This window comes from Taeniopygia guttata, chromosome 4A (assembly GCF_048771995.1).
Source record: "Taeniopygia guttata chromosome 4A, bTaeGut7.mat, whole genome shotgun sequence".
In the NCBI taxonomy this organism is placed as follows: Eukaryota; Metazoa; Chordata; class Aves; order Passeriformes; family Estrildidae; genus Taeniopygia; species Taeniopygia guttata.
The window spans coordinates 19222996-19242848 of NC_133029.1; the positions used below are offsets into that span (position 1 = coordinate 19222996).

Genomic DNA, 19853 nt, shown 5'->3' on the forward strand with positions numbered 1-19853 from the left:
GGGGAGGGGGCGGGAAATGGAGTAAAACACTCTTCTGTGCCTCTGTCACAGAAGTTCAAAATTTAGTTAAGTTTTCGATGTTTTGTTTTTTGGTTTTTTTTTTGAAAGTTTAATCTGAGTAGTTATGTAGCAACATTGACTACAGTGCTAAATTCAGCCTGCAATATACTGAAAAATATATTAATAATGGTACAGAGTCTTAAATGCTCTAACATTATTCTCCTATTGCACTGGCTTTAAACACACTTTTCAAGGGAACAACAACTTAATTAAAATCACTAAGCAAGTGCAGATTATATTTAATTTAAACATTTATTGACTTTGTTTAAGTGTTCAAAATACATTAGACTTTGAACAGCGAAACCGCTAATATCTGAATGATAATTTTACTTCTGAGCCAAATAAAGAAGCTAGTCAGGAATACAGCTAAGAATTTGCTGTCTCCTGAGTCTTCTGAGTTTGAACCTTCTGGAAGCCTGTTTGGCAGTGTCTCACATTTTTCAGTGTGGCAAAAAGTGCTCCTGAGATTGACAGGCTCTTTGTGCATTTCATATGGATGTTTCAACTAGCCTTACAGTCTTCCCTTGGTTTGTTCTCTGTATTGTGAAGTCTGTGAGAGCTGCAAGATCTTTTCTGCTCCCTCTTTATACTGCTATGAAGCATTATGTAAATTGTTTTAGATTGTGTTTCCTGTCTAATTGTACATGTCTATTTAAGTTGGAATAAAGCATGTGTTTAATTTTTTCTTGGCCTCATTACATTTCATTCCTTCCTTCACACATTGCCTGTCCTGTTAGTCCATAAATCTGCTCTATCCTAATCGCTGTAAATTCTCTCTTTCACCTAGCTGTGTGTCACCAGTAACACTAGTCATTTTGGAAATTGCTTTCCTGAGAGGTTATTTTACAAAAGATAAAGGAAGAGGTACTGTGCAGTGTGTAAAGCTGGGGGTTTCTCACTCCTTCAAGGCTCAGAGCAGCTGCTGCAGTCTGTCCTCTGCTCATAGGTTCATCTCAGCAGCTGTCACATGCTGGGAGAGTCATCAACATGAGTGCCTTGGGCCTCAGACTGTAGCATAGCAAAGTCTTCCTTGGGGTTTGTCATCTGTATGCAGAATAAATTGCACCATGTTGGGTGGCCTGGTAAAGAAGAGTTACCAGTTCAGAGTCACTTTTGTTGCAAGAAGGATTTTTCAAAGACAGAAATTTTGTGGTACTTGAAAAAAGACAGTGATGCAGAGCCAAGAACCTGCAGTGGATGGTCCATTACAGGATCCCCTTATACACAAACACATTGTGCAAAGCTGTGCACAATCTCCTGCTTGGCTTCCTCTCCCTTTGGAGAGCACTGATAGGCTGATATTTGGTATATTGATATGCTGGTAGGTCTGTGGGTTAGCTGTGATCAGTTATATCAGTAATTTCCCACTTTCCATGCTTACAGATGTGAGTGCTTCACCTAAGCTCTTGCTTCCCTGCTCACCCTGCTTTGGGGCTGGTTTAGTGGGGCAGACACTGCTGCAGCCAACACACATCTGCTCAGGGCCTTCCTTGTGCTGCTGCTGATTTTCCTGCTCCTTCCCCCTCTTGTTTAGCACTTCTGTGCTCTGCTACATATCACAGCAGACTCCTGGGAAGAGATTTTGACTTTCTTGGATTCCTGGACAGCCTCTGCCTGGAGGCTTCCCTGGGGCTGCTTCAGGCTCTGGGGTCTGTGTGAGGGTGTAGGGTGCATTGGGGAGTTTTGCCTTTTTTTTTTTTTCTCTTGGGCTGTGCAGTCAGGATGTTTTGGAGCAAGAGCCGTTCAGCTCCTCAGAGTATCAGGCTTTTCCCTGGCTGGGCTCCTGTGCTGGATGACTCCCCTTGCCCGTGATGCTGTGTTCCATGATATGTGTAGTGGTTCATGGCCACAATTCATCTTGCAGAAGGATGCCATCCACTGTCTTGGATAAATGAGTTTAAGATTCATGAATAAGAAGAACCTGACAAAATTTAAATACTAGTATTTATTTTTTCTGAATCCCTCCACCTTGTTTTTTATTTCCTTTGGATATTTCACAAATCAGGGAGAATAAGTAGGGATGGGAACATGCCAATTTTTGGTTGGATTACTGAATGGTAGTTTCCAAAGCCATGTGACACTACTACAGCAAAATTCCATTAGGATGCTTCATAGAGATTTTAATTGATTCATGTATCTATTTGATTTTGTGAGGTTTAGTAGCTTTTAAATTATCTTTTGAATGTTTCTGGGTTTTAAATGACTCATATTACTTGTCTTTCTAGCCCAGGGCTGCTGCAACATCATGTGGCATGCTCTACTGGCTTTTTTCCACTGGTGACTGCTGAAGGTATAAATTCTCCCCATTGCACAGAAATATGCCAGTGTATTCCCTTCTGCTAATTTTTCAAATGTGCTGCTTTAGTTAACAAAGCTAATGCTTAGGGATCTGATTGCTGAAAAGCTCTGGTGACAGATTAAACCTTCCTGTATGGAGCTGGCTTGTTGTGTTTGCAGAGGAACTGTTCAAACCAGTGCAAATTTGCATCAGTGGAACCCAGAGAAGAAATTCAGTGATAAACTAGATTAAATAAACAAGTGAAGTAGAGGTGGGGAGAGTGGTGTGAGCTCTTGCTGGTATTTGCATGATGAAAGCTGCTTACACTTGAATATGTTAATTATGGGCAATTTTTCCTTGGTGTTGTGAGGTTTGAATTATTCAGAACTATGTTTAATGATAAAATGCTAAAACCAGAACAAATTCTGAGCAAGCCACAGCTGGCCAACCTGTCCAATTAATGGGATTTTTTCTAATAGACTAATTTAACTGGGACATTTCAAACATACTCTAGAAAAGCAAAAAGCATTTAAATTTCAAGGATAAACATTGTTTTTCATTCATCTCTATCTCTCCATCTCTCTTTCCCAGAGGTTTCCCCAGCATGTTCAGCCCAGTGTCATCCCCAGGCTCAGAGTGCTTTGAGAAGAGCCCACTGAAATCCTGCTAGGAGGGGCCTGAGCCACAGGCAGAACAAACCTGCCCAGCTCATCACCAAACCTCCTTTGGAGCAGCTGCCAGAGGGGCTGAATTCCCTGTTTCCTGCTGTACTGCCCAGATCCTGTTCCATGTGGGCAAGGCTTGTTTACACCCGTGTCCCCGTGGTTCCGCGTGAGATCCTCACCCTGTGCATCCATGGCCTCTCCCTTCTCCTGTCCCAGCTAGCAGCGCGCCATCACCACCCACCAGATGTGCAAGTGGCTGCAAAGAGCTCCCTTCCCTGAGCACAGGTGCTCTCTTTCAAGAAAAAAGTAAGTGTTGCTCAGCAAGAGCTGTGCAAATGTATAACTGTGTGTTCAAACCAAGAAACTGCTGCTCCTTGAGGGCAGGCAAGGGGAACAGGGCACTCCGGAATTCTGGCAGTGGCTAGGTTGGGAAAGTGCCAGTTCCAGCACACTGCTCCTAATTTGCCTGGCAAGGCAGCTCTCCCAGATGAAGTGAGATGTGGTAAGCCAAAATTCTCTTCAGGAAGCTTTATTTGGTTTAAAATGCTTTGTTATCAAATACTGCTTCTGACTTCTTCTAACTTTTGACTAGGCCCAGTTCACCTCTGATTTATTTTAAATTCAGTGGTACTTTACACAAAGTGTTCTCATCAGCCAAGCCACTGCTGGATTTGTACACAGAGTAGTTTAGTGTTCGTCTGTCTCATTTCTTTACTGTCCAAGATGAATCTCAGGAGACTGAAGCTCTGAACCAAGTGGCTTCAGGCTATTCATCTGGAAGACAGAGCCACTTAGACCTTTGTAAAGAAAACAATTTAGTAATCAATGCAAGAGGCCAGTCTCTAAGCTAACCCGTTTGGAAAAATTGCCAGTGCAGTAACTACAGATATTTTATGACAATAATACTGATTATGTCCTTCCATTATTGCCATAATTTTTTCTTCTCTGCAACTTCAGGACTGAGTTGGTTTTGCACCAACTTCTATGATCCTGTGCATTAGAAATACTTTGTAATTTGAGATTGATGCTGCAGAGCTGGACACTGAGCTGCTGATCAATGCAGGTGAAGCCACTGGCAAGTGAGGATGACGCTGCTGCCTCCCCAGCCCTGTCCATCCTCCCTCAGGAGCAGGGAAGGACCCTGATTTCTGCTGTCTTGTACAAAGGGGAAGAAGGGGCCAGTTAAAGGTGTATTTGCCTGCACCCTCTGCCTGCCAGCCCATACAATCCACAGCACACCCCAGGCTTCAGATATCTCTGGGATGAAATGGCACTGGTGTCCTACCCTGCCCTACAGGTGTGCCAATTCAGGGCATTCTCACCCAAACACAGAAGGCTAGCACTCTCTTGTACACTTCTGCTAATTAGATATGTGTGGTGAGTCTTAGAACTTCTATCTAATCTCAGACTTCAGGCCCTTATCTTGGAGGTTTTCCTTATTCTCTTTGCAAATGAGCAGATACTTCTGGTCCTGAACACATTTAGCAGTGTTGTTTCTGTACCTTCCAGCCAGGAAGGATGTCCTACAGTGGTGGATTTCAGCTAAATACAAAAGATACTGCTTTCCATTTTGAAAAACCTTTCTGGCAAACATAAAGTTTGGGGTGAAACAGAGCATAAAATAAAGCGAAGGGGAGACCAGTCTGTAGATATAGTGTTAATCCAAGATTTTGGTTTTTAGTTTTGCTTTTGTTTTGATTGCCCGTGGTTTATAATATTTTGAGAGTATGAGGATTAGGGTAAAGGATCTGGTTTCTCTACCTGTGCTAGTGAGATACTCAGTGCTCCCTGTCAAGAGTTACATGTCATTTAGGGAAAATTCCTGCAGAGGTGTGCTATCCTGGCTTTTTTGCTTTTGGCTGCTACACAGAAAAGATGTGGAGCAAAACTTCCCACTAAGTGGGAGCAGGAGGACAGGTAACATGTATCCATTTCAAACCCAGGGAATCTCCAGGCGCCACTTTCTCCAGCTGTTCACAGCAAGGCAGTCCAGACTCAGCACACAGATCAAATCTACTGCATTGCCGTCTTGGTTTCATGTGGTAAAGGTTACTGCCAAGTTCAATTAAATACATGGAAAAATAAAGGAGGAGCAGAAGTGATGTGCCTTGAGGCACAGAAGCCTCTATGGTGCGTCTCACGGGCTTGATTACATTGCTGGCAACTATTTTCAACATTGTTTTTGAGCGATGTTAGTAAGGATGGAGCAGAAAGAAAATAATTCTAAATTGATGTGCCCTAAAGGCTCATCTAGAAGATTTTCACTAGCTTCATAAAAGCTCTGTACACTTAATCTAAAAGAATATAGCAAAATTATTTATCTCCTTTGCATGGTCTTGTCTTTCATCCTCTTGATCTTTGTTATACTATCCTTGTCCCTTAAAATTCAATGAAGTGTTTTGAAGTTTACATACTATAAAATCAGTAGTTATGGATCTTGGAGGATGTTTTGAGCAGCACTTTAGTGGAAAGACAAGGTCTGCACACAAGGTCAAGAGTCCAGGGATGTCTTACTGGTGACTGGAGACTTGTGCAGTCTCAGACTGCTGCAGCACATCCTCCTCTGATGGGTGGAAATGATTTGTTGGACTTTGACCAAAAATTAATGATAAAATAACTTTCTGATGGGGAGACAGAAAAGATTTAACATCACCAACCAATTATTGCTTGTGGATTTTAACAGTGAAGAGTTGTACTTTTGGAGAGGGTAACTATTCCCACAAAAAATCCGTGGTTGCTGTCCAGCACTAAAAACACCGCAAAGAACAATGCAAGCTGTTTCTGGGGGAAGCATTTCTCAGTGACAGCTGCTGAAGAATTGCTTTGTGCTTTTCTCAGGAAAGAAAACACCCGTGTGCTCCACATGATCATGCAGAGGATTCACTGCTTGCCCTGCTGAGCACTTGGTGGGTAGAGATGGGGATGTTCTACTGTCAGTGTTCAGAGACCTGGAGGAGGAGAAGCCAGCTCCAACTGGATTTTATACAGAGCTATTTGTTTCCAAAAGTGCCAGCAGATTTAAATGACTGCTGCAGTTATCAACAAGTTCCCTCTGCATATTCTGTAATGATTAAGGTCCTTAGAGGTTTTGGACTGCTTATGTTTCTCAGTGTAGCTGCAGATTGTGAATATAAGGGTTGCATCAAGTGATTTAAATAATGAATTGAAAGGCAGAGATTCCTTTCCTTCTGTGCACTTTAGGTAGGAACATTCCTGCTGATTCCACATTTGAATCACAGAATTGTCCAAGCTGGAAGGGACCCACAAGGATCATTGAGTCCAGCCCGTCAAGTGAATGGGCACACAGGGATCAAACCCTGCCCTTGGTGTTATTAGCATCAGGCTCTGACCAAGTGAGATGTTCCTCTGTCCTCTTGCTGCTGAAAAGGACAACATGGTCAGGTAGCTAGATGTTAACTCAAAATTTGTCAGTTTTTGCACTTGACACACAGTTGCTCTCAGAAACGGCTGGTGCCTTGCTGCTACCAGCACCAGAGTGTTTTGTTTAATGATTTAATCAACATGTTATTCTATTAGGAACCATTTGTGGATTTGAATACAGATTTAGGATGATGATTTTTGTAACTTAAAATAAAAACGTAATTTCTTCAAATTCCAAACTCCAAATTCCATGGTGAGACAACCCATGTCCTGTTCCTGATTTGCTCTGAAGCCAAGTCTCAGCAGGTTGTGAACCTTGTCTGAGCAGTGCAGGGCAGTGGCTTTGCAATTATTGGATGAAGTCATTCAGAGCATCAGGAAGGTAGATTGATAGTAGGCCCAGTGGTTACAGAGCTTTATTTCTGAATAAGAGACAAAAGTTTGAGTCCTTCTGCTCCATTACAAAGACTGTTGCTTTTTACGCTGAGCAAAGATGTGCTTGTTTTTTTGTTCCCCCTCTGGAATGAATTGAAACTCTTTAATGCTGATTGAATTAAAAGCTTCTTCTCCATGTATTTTTATGATATTGCAAGAAGCCTTATCTGATATATTCCAGAAGAATTTATCTTCTGCTGTTCTTGATTCTAGCTGGTACTAGACACTTCAACAGATCCAGTATATTCAGCTTTTTTGGGCAATATCAAAAGGTACATTTAGCATTATTGACCTTTGATTTGGAGTGGATGTGGGTTAGGTTATATCTTACATTTTCTTTAGAAAAGGATTGCAATCTTTTCTTTTTGCAAAAATTCAGTTGCAACAAAGTGAAAGTCAGCTTTTCATGTGACATGACCTTTTATTACTTGGACTTCCTTCTAACCTTGTCCTCAGTGATTTTATATGGCCACAATTTCATTGTGCTTACAGTGCATGGGACCAAACCCAGGACCATTATGCTTATTCTGAAGACCTTGAGAGCAAGCTTGCTTTGCAAGATACTCAAGAGTGTTAACAGTTGGTTACTAATCCTGCATGTACAGTTGAAGTATTAATTTAGCTGCTAGACTGCCCTAAAGCTTCAGCATTAATCAGGAGTTAATCAGCAATCCTGTCTTTCACAAACTTTTGTAAGTTTACAGAATTATAGAGCTTTCTCTTGCAAATAAATTTATTGATCTTGTTAACAAGGAAAACAAGAAGCTTAAAGCTGACAAAAATGTAGTGCTCTTGCTTGGATTTTGATTTTATTTTTCATTTCTAGTGTCTGATCATAGCATGCTTCCTCAGTTTGCAGGCAAGGAAATGAATGAATCTCATCCACAACACCAGATTTTCCCCAACCTCTGCTGGGGATACTGGGTATTCTTAGACAGTCATGTTCCTTATATTCTTTCTTTTCTCCCTAGTATCTTCCTGATTAGGAGTGTCCAATTGCCTCTTAATTGGCTTGTTTCTTTTAATTAACCATCTCTCCTTCTGAACGGCTGTCAGTGCTGACCTACTTTCTCTGCTGGAGATGCATATTGTTGTAACTCGTATGAGACAAGCTGTTTAAAAAAAAAAAAATTTCTAAGTTATCTGGCTTTTAGGTATGCAGGATCTTAAATGCTGCAATTTGCTTCACAACTCCCTTTAATGAGCAGGATGGGACACCTACCTCTTTTCTTAAGCTTAGCAACTTGAATCTATTCCATATGGACAGCAATGTAAGTATTTTTTTCTAATGTGTACTTTTGTGTGCTGATATTAACACTTCCTGGGTAGGTCAATTATTGTAAATGCAGGTTAACCTGGTGGGAAGAAATGGTGATGACTGACTCCAGTTCAGAAGGCTGAATGACTTCTTTATTATAACTATACTATAATACACTAATATACCATTTACAGGAGATACTAAAACTACATACCTACTTTTTCTAACTACCATATCTAACTCACAACTAGTGACCCTCTCGCCAGAGTCCAGACACAGGTGGATTTGACTCGCCATCAGGCTCAAACAATCCTCACCAGAATCCAACCAAGCAATCACCCCAGGTAAACAATTCTCTAAACACACTTCACATGGGAAAACAAGGAGCAGAAATATAAATTGTTTTCTCTTTCTTCTCTCTGTGCTCCTCTATGAAAAATCCTGAAAGAGAGAAGAATGTGCCTGCCACAGTCAATCACTAATTTTAAGTGCAATGTGTGGTTATCTCCTGTGATCATGTAGTAGAGTTACCTAAGGCTGTGTTTTAAGCTAAAGCCAGGGTATGCTCACTCTACCTTGGGAGATGTTTCTTTCAGCTCACTGCTTAGCAGACCTTTCCAGAGGCTTTTCCTGATTTATTCTTAGCTTCTCCTGACACCCACAAATGACTGCAGGAAGATGGATTATCTGCATTGCATAAGATCTGTCAGCAAGCAGGACATCCTTGTGCCCAACCCAGCAGCAGAGCAGCCGACCCTCACCCGGATCCATTCTGAGGAATGAGGCTGACTCAGTGCTCTGTAAACTTGTGGGGGATTCTTCCCTAAGAGCAGCAATGTATTAATGTCATCCAAAAAAGAAAAAGCTTCTGCTCCTGTCCCTTTGGCAGTATGCTATCCTCCTCAATTTAACACCAGAGAGCCCTGGTGTTCCAGCAGATCCATTGCTGCTCAAACCAGGTATGGAATAAAAGCTACTGGATCAAAGAAGGTATGTGACCACACAAAAGGACTTAGGTGCTAATAGAGATGACTGCTGCAATCTATTATTAAATACACTGAATTTATAACTGGTACTTTGAGCAGCCTGGAGCCTGGGAGCATATTCTCCTTGTCTAACCTCTTGCTAGGTTTATGAGACTCTCTGACTGAGCATCTTCAGGATACACACCTTGCCATTCTACGTGGTAGCAGGAGACATCAGGAGGTCCTACTTGATGCCAAAGCAGCTGATAGGTTCAAGAGAAATCACATTAGAAAGCAGCTTGGTATTATAATGGGAAGGTAGTAAGGGCCCTATCTTCAGACCTCGTAAAATGTCCTTGGGTTGGTGTTGTGAAAGTATGAGGTGATATCTGCAGTGATTTTGGCTTTGGATTGCCACTCAGCAGAGAAGTGCTGATGGCCCCAAACCAGGTCAAGCATATTGTCACTGTGGCCTGGGCAGTCAGCTCAGGGACCATCACAGACAAACGATTTGGCTGAAAATGTGCAGATAAAATAACAGTATTTATGTAACCATCCACCCCCAGAACAATTCTTTGCCTTGCTTTCAGGCCAGTGAGGTTTTCTTATCAAAATCCTTGTTGCCATTGTTGAGTTGTAATATGAATTAAGATAGGACTCCTGAACTAAGGACAGACAGCTTCCTACAACATTTGCCATGACAACACCTATACTGGAATAAAGAGTGCTGAGTACTTAAGTTTGTGTTTAATATCCCGCTCAGTGATCATTTTAAGAGAGCTAAAAATGCTAATGGACAGGGTAGTCTGTGAAAGGATATTAATCAGCTTCCCAATAGCAAAATAATAAAAGCAACAATCCTTTCAGGGTTCTGCTCCTGTGATCTCTACCTCTATTTTCCAAAGTCACTAAAGGAGTAAGTAGAAGGTAAGATAAGGGAAGATAAACTTCCAAGGAGTGGAATTATAGAGAAGTGAAAAACATCACACCCACCAGATTGTTCTGCTTCCAGCTCACAGTGAGGGAGTCAAACCATGTAAAGAACAGACTCAGTGGTTTCACAGGGCACAGCAAATTTCCAGTGCAGCATGAACTTCACGCTGTGATCCCAAGCACTACTTGATACTTTTAGACTGAGAATTTGGACTTTTTTCTTCTTAACAAACTTTTTGGCTTGAAGGAGGTGAGGAAATTATTTTTATAGTTGATGGCTCTGATTTGGTTTGGCTTTAATGAGATTTTTAGTTCCTTTAAAACCTCTACAGAAAACACTCCACTTACTCAAAAAAACTATCATCTGCTGCAGGTAAAAAGAAAACCTATCAACCATTCTTGGTGAATTTTTAAAAACATAATAGATTGGATACAGTAGCAAAAAGGTGTCATCTAAATATCCAAAGTTGTTTCTGTTCTCGTCTGTGGTAAAGTCTACCCCTCAGCAGCAGCCATCCATTTTGCCTTGATATCTTTAGACTCTGTATACAAGAACCCAATCAGGCTCCTTCCAGTGGTGCCCAGTGACAGGACAAGGGCAGCAGGCACAAACTGAAACACAGGGAGATCCATCAGAATAGAAGGGAAAAGTTCTGTACTGTGAGAGTGACAAAGCACTGGACCAGGCTGCCCAGAGAGATGGTGGAGTCTCCTTCTGAGAGATCCAAGCCTGCCAGGATTCACTACTGTGCAGCTTCCTCTATGTGAACCAGCCTGAGCAGGGGGGTTGTACTAAATAATCTCCAGAGGTCCCTTCCAACACCAGTCAGTCTGTCATTTTGTGACCAAGCAGCAAATTTTATTCTCCTGCATAGAAAATGCACTGCATTTTTGTTTAGGCCTTGATTTTTCTTTCTTTAATGTTGGTATAAGTAGAACAAGCAAATCCTGGAACACTAAATAATTATTTGCTGTAGGTGTTTTGGTTAGTGAAAAGACATAACAAAGTCCCAGTTTGTAGTACAAAATTTATGTTGATTGCCAAAGCACAGGACTGCCTTTACAGCACAACTCTTGTCCATACCCAAGTTCTGTTCCTTACCCAGTTCATGTGGAGCTCTGCAGGCAGTTCTGCCTCGATTGGTGGAAGGACTCCCTGTGAGAGACAGGCTGTGCAGGAGGGCAGCATAGATCTACACGTGCTATGTGAGTGCAGAGGTGATGCAGACATGAAGAGCAGTGGCAATAAATTATGGGCAGCAGGATTGAACAGTACTTTCACATGACAGAAGAAACCTTGTCATCTAATTGGAACTTGTCACACCAAATAAACTACAAAATTTAATCCCTTATGATTCCAACCTTTTTGTTTGATTTGCCGGCCGTGTATTTTTTTCTCTCTAGAGCATTACTATCTGTGTTGAAACCTGGTTTTATTGCATACTGTGGCATAGTAATGTTTTTTTGGTTTTTTTTTTGGTGTACCATGCTGTGAACATCCAAGCCAAGTTGTTGGCAGTCTTAATGTGTTTTGTAGCAAATGGATTTCCTGAGGTACAATGTGTTCCACCTTATCCTTCAGTTAATATATTAATTCTTCTGCCTCAGGCAGAGATACTTAGGCTCATGTCTCTTGGTTGTTGCTTTTAGTTTGAATTCAGATATGGATGTTGAAGAAACTGTCTCAGACATTACAATTCCTTTAAATTCACAACAGAAATGGTCCATGAGCCATCAGACTGTTTTCAGACATTCACACTGAATGGTGAAATTCAGGCATCTAGCTTAGACAGTGCCAGGCAGCTGTAGAGTATTGCACAGGACAGCAGTGATATTCAAGTTACATTGCAGTTGAATAACATGGGTTGAGTTGCTCTGCTCAATTAACTGCTGAGAATTTAGCTTCTCTTAAAAGGAAGGGTCCTCTTCAGACTTCCCCACCCTGCCCTCACTCATGGCCCTATGATCCCAGCATTTCTCTTGCATTAGTTTTTGAGTTCACTGAATCCATCAGTGACTATTTCAACTCATGAATTAGCTGGGATATTTCCCAGCTGAGAAGAACAGTAAAATAAAGAAAAAAACCCCGGGCTAGTAAGCTGATACACTCATTCCAAAGTGCTGAATTTCAGGCATGAAGAATTGCCAGTCCAAAACATGCCCAAAATCATGTTTTTCCTCAGGTGTCTCATGGAACAGCACTGAAGCATGAAATTTCTGTGAAATGGTCATGACTGTCTTAATTTTACCATCTCCTGCTGTCTTTCTGTTGCTGCTTCTAGTCTGACAAGCAGAGTGGTTATCAAAGAGTTCCAGTTTGATGGAAGGGTATGCTTTGCTCTTGTGGCTGAGCTAAAAGAGTGAAAATCTCGAGTGTACTCAATCCAGGCTTTCTGGAGTGAGAATCCAGGACTGAACCCAGCTGGGGCTATTGTGTCTGCTCTATTGCTTCTCCCAGATTTTATTTCCAAGATATCAGGTTTTGATTTATCTTCTTGTAAATTGAATATAGGTATGTTTACATGTTGTACAGACACTGTGTATCTGAAAAGCTGTTTGAGAGCCTGAAATAATAGAGAAGCTGTGTAAGAACTTGTAATGAAGGAATCCTACTAAATTAGCTGTTAGGCTTTCTGTAAAAGTTTTTCTGTGAATATACCCATATATTGGCATTATAAAGATACTTTGAGATATAATCAGGTGGATTAGTTCACCTAAAGAAAGAACATATCTAAATGCAGTCCCATTTCTCTCTATATCTAAGACAAGCTGATTTCTAAGATGCAAATCCAAAAGAAACCCAGGTTGTGGTGTTCTCCACTTTGCTCTTTCTTTTCCATCCAATTTGACAGCTTGCATGGCTCCTGCCACTGGCCAAGTATGAAAGTAGGATGTTGGCTGTGTTAATCACAGGACACCTTCAAGCCTGGCTTAAAGCAAGATTTGCTGAGAATTTTGTGGAGAGGTTTCTTCACCATTCTTCGCCATGACCCTGCGCCCGCTGTGCAGTTCACCAAAGTTGCCCTGGCCCTGTTGGATAGGTCCTGAGGCTGGTGAAAGTTCCATGAGTGTCGTTAAGATGTGGAGTTGAGCTGATTAGTCATGATGATTTATAGCAATGACTAACGGTTCGTGAACTTCCGGGTGCAATCCGAATTTTGGGCAAAGCTGTTTGCTCTGTGGCGTTTCCCTGGTTTTGCATATGATTGAAAGAGAATGACCTTTTATCTGTAGGTGAAGCAATTTTGGCTGCCCTCTGACAGCTTCTCACAAGGATACTGAGACTTAAGACAAACATTAATCAATTGGCTTCTGAGAAAAATTCTGAGAACTGGCTCCCTGCCACTCTGCCTGGAAATGGGACAAAATTAATATCATTGTTCCATTCTCTTTCACTTTGCTAAAATTTTTCTAGCCAAAATCCTCAGGCTGGAAAAACAGTCCACAAAATCCCAGAATATCTCAGCAATGTGGTTTTGTTGTCAATAATAACAGGATTCAGGGTGACTGAAAAAAACTGAGTACTTGGCTTTCCTTGGTGAACTGAAGCAAAGTAATATGGATTAACAGCCAAGTGAAGAGCAAGTGGTGTGATTTTTGCCTCGAGAGAAAATAATAGTGGGCTGTGGGTGATGCAGAGCAGGGGAGTAGGGCTGGGGACTCTGGAACCAGCTCACATCCAGGAACTTCACTCCCCATCACTCCCCCCAGAACCTCCTCACCAGGGAAACTTGTGCTTCAAGGAAGGTGTTGCTTCAAAGATGGGGTTTGAGGTTATTTAGTCTGTGAAAATTTAGTGTGTGAAAGAGAGGAAAATGTCAGAGCAGGTGAGGACTGCAGCAGGAGCCATTTGGAGAAACTCTTCTCAGTGGTTGAAGGCTGGGACTGCACCTGTGGGCAACAAAGGTTATTTGCCAGAATGGAAGATAACTTACTTTTAATGATACAAACACACTTTTAAAAAGTTTTAACAAGTTCTCAGAATCTAATTAAGGAAGTGTGTGCAATCAGTGGTGGGGCAGAACCCTTCCTGGAGCTGGTGGTGCAGTGTCACCTGCTGGGCTCTATGCCCAAGCTGCAACATTCCCCTCTCTGGAGTTGGCCTCTGTCAGCTGAAGGTCTGTGCATCTTTCAGCACCTTAAATTTTGTCTAATTTATTGACTATTATCAGTTAATATGTTCATATTTCATAGCATTTTTGAAGAATGAAACCAGGCTGGTTTCAGTGTTATTACTGGAATGTAAAAATACTTTTTCAGGGTCTTTTATACTCAATAGCACATTTTTATTTTTCCATTCTTCTTTAATTAATTTTGGATTAAAAGGATACCTCTAGAATTAAGTATGTTCTTTCCAGTTTAAAATCACTTGTTAATAATATATTTGAACCTTGAACAGAGATTAAATTTTATTGTATTATTTACTTTAAGGCAGATTAAAATTCTTAATTGTGAAAAAATTCTGCCTTGAGTAACTAAGTCTATAATTCTAAATGAAACTGATTAAGCTGATCTCATAAATAATTAGTGAAATTGGAAATCAGATATATGCTGATTCATTGTGAATATAAGAAAATATGAATGGGAAGAGGATGCTGGAAGTGTATCTTGGAAAGTAATGAGAGGTTAAAGTAATTTATTCAAGATTTAAGATGGCTTTAGCTGACAGTGTTCAATTTTTTCCCACAGTGAAACAGTGCCAAGGAAAGATTTCCATTTTTATAAAATGAAAGTGGGGGTCATCAAAACTGCTTTGAGGACCATGAACATATTGAATAAACTTAGATGATTGTATTGAATAGATTGTATTGAATAAGGAAAAATAAATTTATTCGTTATTCACTGGATTTTCATCTGGGATTTTGAGGAGAGCAAGATGAGGAAAATTAATTGAAACACAGCAAAAACTGAAGGAAAAGCTTGTCCCACCCACTGCAGGGAAGAAACTTCATACCAGCATTAATTTCTCTTAGTTCAGTATCTCAAATACAACACACACCGTGGTTGTATTGCTACTTGGTGGGAGCTGTTGTTAGATGCTGCCACACTTCTTCCACATGCAGGGTTTTCTTCAGCTGGTTTGTGGGCAGCTGGTTCTCTGTGAAGCATTGGCTGTTGATGTGGCTTCTGATCTTCACTTTTAATCCTGAATGTGTATGAAGTACTTCCTTCATCTCATTCTTCTGCGTGGCAGAATTACCTCAAGGCTGAGAGCTCTCTCTGTCCTTGACTCTTGAACCCTTTGTTAAGTTTTCTCTCCTCTGTCCAGCTGCAGAGGGGAGAGACAGGGAAGCTCTGGAGGATGTCTGGCATCCAGCCAGAGCCAACCCACTGCAGCTTGATCTGTGTAGAGCAGGAATTCCAGGATCCATGCATTGTGTGCCTGGCAGGGGTCAGTTTGTGCTACAAAAATGTCTGGGAATCTCATATGAAACACTAGAAGAAATCCCATTGCTATAGTAACTTTTTTAAAGTGTTGGATCTGCAAGAGACTCCCTCCAAACCAGCACCTCTGCTGTTTTCACGATGCCTCTCTCCCACACATTCCTGTGCCCTAGAGAGCAGGGAAGGGTGTTGCTCTCATCTGTTTGGAAACTTCATTCTCATTCCTGGCAGTGGGGTGGGTCCCCAGGTATAACACATGGATCCTCCCCACCCTCTCTGCAACCCTATAAGATTTTATCCACACAGTGATTATTCTGTTCTCTGAGCTGCTTTTTGGTGAGGAAGCAGAGATTTTGTGCATGTGGAAGAACTGAGCTTTAGGTGCCAAAACAGACTTTGGGCAATCTGAGTGCACTGGAGTCTCTGAGCCCAAGCTGGAGGTGAGCTATTGCAGGGTGCTGAGGTGAGAAGTCAGTAATGCATCCTGAAAGTCCTTGAAAAAAGGTATCAGACACAACATTGATTTAAGATCTGTGGGAAGGTAGTTTTAGGTCTTGCTTATGATGTTGACATAAGCTAGAGATGGCTGAGATTTTTGTCCTCTGCTTTGTATCAAGTATGCAATGAATACTTTGCTCAGCCTGTAGTGAGACAGTGCTATCATTGCAATGATTCATCACCTCACTATTGTTCTCTACACAATTTGTCAACCCAAACCCAACTTCAGGAAAATGCCCAATATGTTTACAGGATAGGAAAAATACTCAATAAAGAAATGAGCTCTGTAGATAATTAGAGAGTGTGCTCATGGCTAATACATTATGGAAATGGGTAACACATTCTGTAAATATATGGGTAAAATTCAGAAGTACTGAAAGATAAATGAGCAAATAACAATGGTCAAACCATTCAGTTTGCCCCAGTGTAGCCCCTGAATCTCAGTGAACAAATGTTTATGAGCAGGATTAGCCCATTTTGCTATACAGTCTATACATTGTGTACTTGCTTCCATTTGCAGTAAACATGCACAAAGCGTCTGTATTATAGCATTATACACACAAAGAAATCCATGCCCTGGGTCAGCAGGCTGTTTGGTAATGCACAATGTAGCTTGGTGGAAAGGCCAAACTTCAGACTAGTTCTTGAAAAGGTGACCCAACAAGTGAACTGCAAAACTGTGCACAAGTTCTTCAGTTGTGGTTTTGAAAAGCAAAATCCCAGCTCTCTCCTTCTGATACCTTCTCACATTTTCAGTATCCTTGTTGAAAAACTGGAAATATTTAGAAAAACTCGGACTGGGCATGGTTCCTTCTTTAAGGGGTCTCTCTTTTTTATTGGCCCTTTTAAAAGTAACCAAATGCATCATAATATACTTTCAATAGCCCTCTGACAGAAATCTTTCTTTTGCCATTCTTGCAATGTAGGTGGCCTTTATAATGTTTTTCAACACACTCAAGAAAAAAATATTCACAACATTTCAGAAATCGGAAGCAAATTTTGCTGCTTCCTTCCTGTTCAGATCCTATCTGAAAATCAGGAGATGAAAAAACCCACACTTTCCGATTTCAGAAATTTATTTTTTAGATACCAGAAAAGGGACCCTGCCAGGTCATTATTTTCTTCATATGATTCACACAAGTCAGTTTCCCTGGCTGAGTGTTCTTGAGGATGATCTCTCTGTAGCACAAAAATCTCAATTATTGCTTTCAGCAGAGATTAAACAAGTTGCCATCTTCAGCAGCTTGGAGGTAGTAAACTGTTCTGAACAGAGCTGAGCTCCAGGCACGCATCCCACGCGAGGCTCTCGCGCTGGGTGCATGCAAACTGTGAGCTCTGTTCTCTATGCTCCAGGGACTATTCAGTTAAGAAACATTTCTCTTTGTGAGTGGTATATGCCAAAATGACACATGGATTGTCACATTTTTGGGGCTCTGATATATTCTGTTTGCCAGGGAAAACATCACTTACAGGCAGTGACATCCTGTGCACCTTGGGAACCAGTGTGTGTAATCCCAGTGCCACCATAGAATAAGGCTCCAAGAAAGGCAGCCCCAAATCTGTGCAAGTTAAAAAAAACTTTTGGGAAGTTCAGAAGAACCATAACTAACGGCAGCACATAGAAAAAAAATTATCAGGTAATTATGAGAGAACAATAACATTGTTAGGCTGATTGGGCTGTGCACCAAAGGGCTGTCAATCATGGTTGTTATGGAAAGCAGAGCATTTAGAGGCTGTCAACCATACCTGTTTGTAAAAGCCGAAGGACTTCAGAAATTATTATGCCTGAATTTACCAACTGCAGGAATAACAAAAGCACCAGAGTCTCATGCAAGCCAATATTACAGTTTATGTAGATGCTCTTGCATAAGTTTATGCCTTTATTCATCTGAAAATATCTTACAGCAATGGGAATTTGGAAAGGTTTATTTTTTCCGCTAGCTCCTTTATACCACTGATTTTTAAAAAAAAAAAAAATTTAAGGCTGCTGAAGTGTGTCAAATCTCGTAAGGAAAATTGACCTGTGTTACACTCCTTTGCTGTGAAGCAAAAATGTCTGAGTTAGTATTCAAATAGCAGAGAGCTGGTGCTGGAGCCTTTCAGCTTCTTGAGGTTCACACATTACTGCATATCCAAAACACTGTAGCAAATACCAGCTGGGCACTCACCCATAAATGTTGTGGGAAACAACATGACAAAGACCTCTAGAACCTTTACTTTTGAGAAAAGTGTGAAATGTACATACCCACCTGATTTAAACCAAAGGTAGAAGTTAGTTGTTTGTGTGTCTGTGTGTCTGTGTGTGTATATGTGCACATTGTGTTTCCCTTCCCTTCCCTTCCCTTCCCTTCCCTTCCCTTCCCTTCCCTTCCCTTCCCTTCCCTTCCCTTCCCTTCCCTTCCCTTCCCTTCCCTTCCCTTCCCTTCCCTTCCCTTCCCTTCCCTTCCCTTCCCTTCCCTTCCCTTCCCTTCCCTTCCCTTCCCTTCCCTTCCCTTCCCTTCCCTTCCCTTCCCTTCCCTTCCCTTCCCTTCCCTTCCCTTCCCTTCCCTTCCCTTCCCTTCCCTTCCCTTCCCTTCCCTTCCCTTCCCTTCCCTTCCCTTCCCTTCCCTTCCCTTCCCTTCCCTTCCCTTCCCTTCCCTTCCCTTCCCTTCCCTTCCCTTCCCTTCCCTTCCCTTCCCTTCCCTTCCCTGGACTTCCCTTCCCTTCCCTTCCCTTCCCTGAACTTCCCTTCCCTTCCCTTCCCTTCCCTGAACTTCCCTTCCCTTCCCTTCCCTTCCCTTCCCTTCCCTTCCCTTCCCTGAACTTCCCTTCCCTGAACTTCCCTTCCCTGAACTTCCCTTCCCTGAACTTCCCTTCCCTGAACTTCCCTGAACTTCCCTGAACTTCCCTGAACTTCCCTTCCCTGAACTTCCCTTCCCTTCCCTTCCCTTCCCTTCCCTTCCCTTCCCTTCCCTTCCCTTCCCTTCCCTTCCCTTCCCTTCCCTTCCCTTCCCTTCCCTTCCCTTCCCTTCCCTTCCCTTCCCTTCCCTTCCCTTCCCTTCCCTTCCCTTCCCTTCCCTTCCCTTCCCTTCCCTTCCCTTCCCTTCCCTTCCCTTCCCTTCCCTTCCCTTCCCTTCCCTTCCCTTCCCTGAACTTCCCTTCCCTTCCCTTCCCTTCCCTTCCCTTCCCTTCCCTTCCCTTCCCTTCCCTGAACTTCCCTTCCCTGAACTTCCCTTCCCTGAACTTCCCTTCCCTGAACTTCCCTTCCCTGAACTTCCCTGAACTTCCCTGAACTTCCCTGAACTTCCCTTCCCTGAACTTCCCTTCCCTTCCCTTCCCTTCCCTTCCCTTCCCTTCCCTTCCCTTCCCTTCCCTTCCCTTCCCTTCCCTTCCCTTCCCTTCCCTTCCCTTCCCTTCCCTTCCCTTCCCTTCCCTTCCCTTCCCTTCCCTTCCCTTCCCTTCCCTTCCCTTCCCTTCCCTTCCCTTCCCTTCCCTTCCCTTCCCTTCCCTTCCCTTCCCTGAACTTCCCTTCCCTTCCCTGAACTTCCCTGAACTTCCCTGAACTTCCCTGAACTTCCCTGAACTTCCCTGAACTTCCCTGAACTTCCCTTCCCTGAACTTCCCTTCCCTGAACTTCCCTTCCCTTCCCTTCCCTGAACTTCCCTTCCCTTCCCTTCCCTGAACTTCCCTTCCCTTCCCTTCCCTTCCCTGAACTTCCCTTCCCTGAACTTCCCTTCCCTTCCCAGAACTTCCCTTCCCTTCCCAGAACTTCCCTTCCCTTCCCAGAACTTCCCTTCCCAGAACTTCCCTTCCCTTCCCAGAACTTCCCTTCCCTTCCCAGAACTTCCCTTCCCTTTCCTTCCCAGAACTTCCCTTCCCAGAACTTCCCTCCCAGAACTTCCCAGAACTTCCCTGCCCTTCCCAGAACTTCTCTTCCCAGAACTTCCCTTCCATTCCCTTCCCAGAACTTCCCTTCCCTTTTTACTTTCAAATTGTGGAGCTTTTGGGAGAAAATA

General features: G+C 42.4%; 1 protein-coding gene across 14 annotated transcripts in view; it reads left to right on the top strand.

Moving 5' to 3' along the window:
• HTR2C (5-hydroxytryptamine receptor 2C) overlaps nt 1–19853 on the top strand; it is a 257321-nt gene that overhangs the window by 152328 nt on the left and 85140 nt on the right. For 9 of the 14 annotated variants that reach the window (XM_072929318.1, XM_072929321.1, XM_072929317.1 and 6 more), the window contains one exon: nt 2930–3309. The exons of the other annotated variants lie outside the window; for them this stretch is intronic. The gene's annotated coding sequence lies outside the window, so the exon portion shown is untranslated. The remainder of the gene's footprint in view (nt 1–2929; nt 3310–19853) is intronic. 14 annotated transcript variants of the gene reach the window in all.